Source organism: Equus quagga, chromosome 8 (assembly GCF_021613505.1).
Source record: "Equus quagga isolate Etosha38 chromosome 8, UCLA_HA_Equagga_1.0, whole genome shotgun sequence".
NCBI lineage: Eukaryota > Metazoa > Chordata > Mammalia > Perissodactyla > Equidae > Equus > Equus quagga.
In genome coordinates this window covers 60,912,247-60,918,246 of record NC_060274.1, presented here as the reverse complement: position 1 = coordinate 60,918,246, position 6,000 = coordinate 60,912,247, and the positions used below count along the sequence as shown (strand labels likewise).

Genomic DNA, 6,000 nt, shown 5'->3' with positions numbered 1-6,000 from the left:
TTGGCTTTGCAAAAGACTAGCTACTAGCTTTTTTGCAGTTCTGCATTCACACATCCTTATTACCTGGGCCTGACTCTAAGTTAAAACCCAAAACTGTCTGATATGGGCTATTTCAGCCTCACCACGAGCTCCACTGAACTGAAAGCAGACACAGGCTCAATGAACAGAATTCTGACTCGGAGTATTACAGATTTAGGACACCCCTCTGCAGGGCCCTAAACTATGAAAACATCAATGGACGCTGCCTGGATTGTCTGGGTCACATCCACATGCCCACAAGAAACAGCTTATTCTCTAATGGGACCATCTAAATTTAAGCTACTGATCGTCTCTATATTTCTGATGCAGAGGCTAACTGCATTCCTATCTTGTGATTCCTGCCAAAAGCTGTAAATTGGGGGAGGGCACATCACCAGAAATGTGACCCCTTCACCCCCTCCTGACAGACTAGATTCTGGACTCCCTCTGGGGGACGGCTCACTGCTATTGACTTGTGTTCAGGCTTCCAGATTAGTTAGAATTTACAACAATGGACGGATAGCTTGACTGTACTTCCCTCACCTTTCTCCTGGTAGACACACCTCAGTGAGTCACTTTGATTATTAAATATAGCTGTCAAAAAAAGGGGACTGATTTTTTTCTAGGCTGCTCACTAAAAACTTAGTCAGGAGAAAAGATGGGGCAAGTTACGTAAACCCATTTTGATACTTTTTGAATAGTCAGGATTTAATCCTGACCAATTCCTGAACATAACGTGTCTTTCTGGTCAAATTATATAAAAAATGTTTTTCTATGAAAACGGTTTTGTCCCACTTGCACCCAGACCTTGTGGACAAAATATCTGGGTAAGAATAGGGAATGATTGAAAAAATGTAAAGTTATGTTTGTTAAAATGGGACATACCAATTTCATTAACAACAGAGACAAAACAAAAACCTGGCACCTGGGGAAACATGGGAAAGAGTATTAATGATCTTTGTTTTTCAGAACTATTCTTGAAAGTACTGTCCTCTTCCTGAAGGAAAACTCCCCATGCTACCTTTCCAAGAAGCTGTGAGCATTTTGTATTCAAACTGACTCCTAAGCTATGATCACACCTGATAGCCCTGACAATGAGACAGCCGAGGGTGGCCCAGTTCCTTTCCATCCAGAACATGTTTAGGTGTGGTCCATACTTGTGAGGCAGATGAACTGATGTCATGGACAAGCAAATCTGTTTGGAACTGTCCGCCTTCAGGCATTCTTGAAACCAAATACTGGACCGAATTAATTGGACTGGACTGGGAACCATAGGGCAGGATATCCCACAGTAGGAGGTCACATTGGAGCCCTGTTAACTGTACTGCCTAATATATGTCCTACATGGGGTATCCTAACTGTTGTGAATTATTTGTTTCCAGGGGTATTATGTGTAGCTTCTGGAATTGTACTTCTTTTGTGTGTACGCTATTAGGACATTGCTTCAGCCCTAAAAGGCATTTAGGTCACTTTCAACTCATCAGTCAGATTTGTGCTGTGTCTGAATTGATGCCTCAGGCTAGATGAAAAATAAATTTAAATACAGAAACTTAAGAAGGAAGCCAGCTGACTTTCTAAGATAGATCTTTATGGTTAATGAAATTTAATCATTTAGAGGTTCAGCCTAAATTCTGAACCTCTAAAAGGCATAGGTGTCAAGATGTCCTGGCCAAGTGGAAATTGTGTAGAAAAAAGTTAACAGCAGGTTTGAGATTGCTATCTTTAGAAAGGCCTGCTTGCAGGCACTGGCCCTTGGTTGGTATCTGGAAACCTGAATTTAAGACGGGTTCCCAGCATTCCCTAACTGACAGGAGTGTTTGTACAAACATGATAGTATATGCTAAACACTTGCTTTCCTCCCGGGAGTCTGGAATTTTGGTACATGCTAAGCAGAAGGTGCCTACATGATCAGCCTTCAATGAAACGTTGGGCAATGAGTCTCTAGTGAGCTTCCTTGGTAGGCAACATTTCACACATGTTACAATTCAACACTGAAGGAATTAGGTACTTCTTGTTTGACTCCAAGAGGAGAGGACTCTCGGAAGCTTGCTCCTGGTTTCCTCTAGGCTTCACCCCATGCACCTTTTCCCTTTGCTGATTTTGCTTTGAATCCTTTTGCAGTAATAAATGTTAACTGTGAGTACAATTTAGTCCTGTGAGTCGTCCTAGCAAATCAGTGAAGCTGAGAGCTGTCTAGGGACCCCTGATACATTCATCTTATGTTAAAAACAAAAATGCTTTAAAATTGTTTCAACATTCAAAACCCAATTAATGTAATCCATAAACCAATTAACATAATCCATCACATCAACAAACTAAAAAAGAAAAATCACATGATCTTATCAATAGATGCAGAAAAAGCATTTGACAAAATCCAACACTCATTCATGATAAAAACTCTCAATAAACTAGGAATACAAAGGAACTATCTCAATTTGATAAAGAACATCTACCAAAAACCTACAGCTAACATCAAAGTTCATGGTGAGAAACTCAAAGCTTTCCCACTAAGAATAGGTACAAGGTAAGGATGACCATCTCTCTACTCCTTTTCAATACCCAACTTGAAGTTCTAGCTAATGAAATAAGACAAGAAAAGGAAATAAACAGTATACGGATCAGGAAGGAAGAAATAAAAACTGTCTTTGCGCGCAGATGACATGATCATCTAGGTAGGAAATCCGAAAGAATGGACAAAAAAACTCCTGGAACTAATAAGCAATTATAGCAAGCTTGAAGGATACAAGGTTAATATACAAAAGTCAACCACTTTCCTAAATATGAGTAGTGAACAAGTGAAATTTGAAATTAAAAACACAATACCATTTAATAAGCATGCAAAAAATTGAAATACTTAGGTATAAATCTAATAAAATATGTATAAGATCTATATGAGAAAAACTACAAAACTGATGAATAAAATCAAACAAGAACTAAAAAAATGGTGAGATAGTCCATATTCATAGACAGTATCAGTTCTTCCCAACTTAATCTATAGATTCAATACAATCTCAATCAAAATCCCAGCAAGTTATTTTGTGGATATTGACAAAGTGATTCTAAAGTTTATATGAAGAGGCAAAAGTCCCAGAATAGCCAACACAATATTGAAGGAGAAGAACAAAGTTGGAGGATTGATGCTACCCATCTTTAAGACTAACTATAAAGCTATGGTAATCAAGACAGTGATATTGACAAAAGAATAGACCAATAGATGAACAAAACAGAATAGAAAACCCAGAAACAGATCCATATAAATATAGTCAAATGATCTTTGGCAAAGAAGCAAAGGCAATACAATGTAGCAAAGATAGTCTCTTCAACAACTGGTGCTGGAACAACTGGACAACAACATGCAAAAAAAACGAATCTAGACAAACCTTATAACCTTCACAAAAATTAACTCCAAATCATCACAGACTTAAACGTAAAACTCAAAACTATAAAACTTCCAGAAGATAACATAGAAGAAAACTTGGATGACCTTGGGTATGATAATAACTTTTCAGATACAACGCCAAAGCCACGATCCATGAAAGAAATAATGGATAAGCTGGAGTTCATTAAAATCAAAAACTGCTCTCTGAAAAACAATGTCAAGAAAATGAGAAGATAAGCCACAGAAGGAGAGAAAATATTTACAAAACACGCCTGATAAGGGACCGTTATCCAAAATATACAAAGAACACTTAAAACTCAACAGTAAGAAATCAATCTGATTTTTTAAATGTGCTGGAGCTGGCCCTGTGGCCTAGTGGTTAAGTTTGGCATGCTCCGCTTTGGTGGCCAGGCTTAGGTTCCCAGGTGTGGACCTACACCACTCATCGGCAGCCATGCTGTGGTGGTGACCCAGATACAAAACAGAAGAAGGCTGGCACAGATGTTAGCTTAGGGTGAATCTTCCTTAAGGAAAAAGAGGATGATTGGCAACAGATGTTAGTTCAGGGTGAATCTTCCTCAGCCAAAAAAAAAAGGGGGGGGGGCCTAAAGACCTCAACAGATATCTCACCAAAGAAGATATTTAACCATAAATAAATACGTTAAAAGATATTCCACATCATAGATCATGAGGGAAATGCAAATTAAAATAATAATAAGATACCACTACATACCTATCAGAATGGCCAAAATCTGGAACACTGACAACACCAAATGCTGGCATGGAGCAACAGGAATTCTCATTCATTGCTGGTGGGATCACAAAATGGTACAGACACTTTGGAAGACACTCTGGCAGTTTCTTACAAAACTCTTATCATATAATGCAGTAATCAAGCTCCTTGGTATTTACCCAAAGCAGTGAAAACTTATCTCCACACAAAAACCTGAAAACAGATGTTTATAGCAGCTTCATTCATAATTGCTAAAACTTGGGAGCAAATAAGATGACCTTCAGTAGGTGTATGAATAAATAAACTGTAGTACATGCAGACAATGGAATATTATTCAGTACTAAAAAGAAATGAGCTATCAAACAATGGAAAGACATGGAAGAACCTTAAGTGCAGATTACTAAAAAAAAGAAGCCAATCTGAGAAGACTACATACTGTATGATTCCAACTATATGACATTCTGGAAAAGGCAAAACTTGGAAACAGTAAAAAGATCAGTGGTTGCCAGGAGTTGGGGGTATGGGAGGGATAAAGAGGCAGAGCACAGAGGATTTTTAGGGCACTGAAAATACTCTGTATGATATTATAATGATGGTTACATGTCATTATACATTTATTCAAACACAAAGAATGTACAATACCAAGAATGAGTCCTATAGTTACCTACAAACTATGGACTTCAAGTGTTTATGACATGTTAATACAGGTTCATCAATTGTAACACATGTACCACTCTAGTAAGTGATGTTGGTAATGGGGGAGGCCATGCATGTGTAGGAGCAGGGGATACCAGAAATCTCTGTATATTCCTCTTAATTTTGATGTAAGCCTAAAGCATTCTAAAAAAACAAAGTCTTAAAAGAAAGACTTGAATTCTAATTTTTATTTAATCTCTCTGCCTTTGTTTCCTTGACCATACAATGGGCATAAGTTATTGTGAGAAATAAGATTGCAAGTAAAGTACTTAGCACAGTGTCTAACATACAAGGCATTTAACAAATATGTGTACTTTCCCTTTTTTTACCCCCAGAAACTCTTTTCTGCTTGCTTATTGGTTCATAACTTTAAGACAGTTGAAAGAGATTAAAATCTGACCACTAGATAGGTGATGAATCTCCAAACCCAAGTTGTAGGACAATTTTCAAGCAGTGTCTTATCATTACCTCCTTCTAATTTATTTCTGAATAGTCCTGAAAACTAAAGTTACTTAAACTAAATCAATACCCACGTGCATTAAACCAAAGCAAATACAAAAGGAAATATATGCCAGGGACACACTAAAATTTAAAACAGGACAAATCTGTGTTAGCCTTTTATATCCACTATGTTAAAGAATCTGAATAACATTAAATTAGATTTCTATAATTTACAGGGAACTCACAGAACAATCAATCCAAACCCATGTTCACTACCAGTGTGTTTGTGTGATACAGTTTCTGTACTCAAGGGATATTTTACTTCACTTGAAAAAAATGTTTGGTTAAAATTAGTTCATTTTAAACAAAAATTTACACATAAAATAATAACAAATATGCTTAAAATATTATCCAATATTGTTAAAATGGTTGTTCCCCACTTGTCAAGATAATCTAATTTTACAGGGCCAGCCTCACGGCTGAGTGCTCCATTTCAGTGGCCCAGGGTTTCACCGGTTTGGATCCTGGACATGGACCTACCCACAGCTCGATAAGCCATGTTGAGGCAGCGTCCCACATTGCAGAACTAGAAGGACCTACAAGTAGAATATCAAACTATGTACTGTGGGGCTTTGAGAAGGGGGAAAAAAAAAAAAAGATTGGCAACAGATGTTAGCTCAGGGCCAATCTTTGAAAAGAAAATAATAATAATAAAAGATGATCTAATTTCAAT

The 6,000-nt window shown here is 37.4% G+C and overlaps 1 protein-coding gene across 2 annotated transcripts in view; it reads right to left on the bottom strand.

Moving 5' to 3' along the window:
• ANKIB1 (ankyrin repeat and IBR domain containing 1) overlaps positions 1-6,000 on the bottom strand; it is a 135,498-nt gene that overhangs the window by 103,416 nt on the left and 26,082 nt on the right. The window lies entirely within an intron of this gene.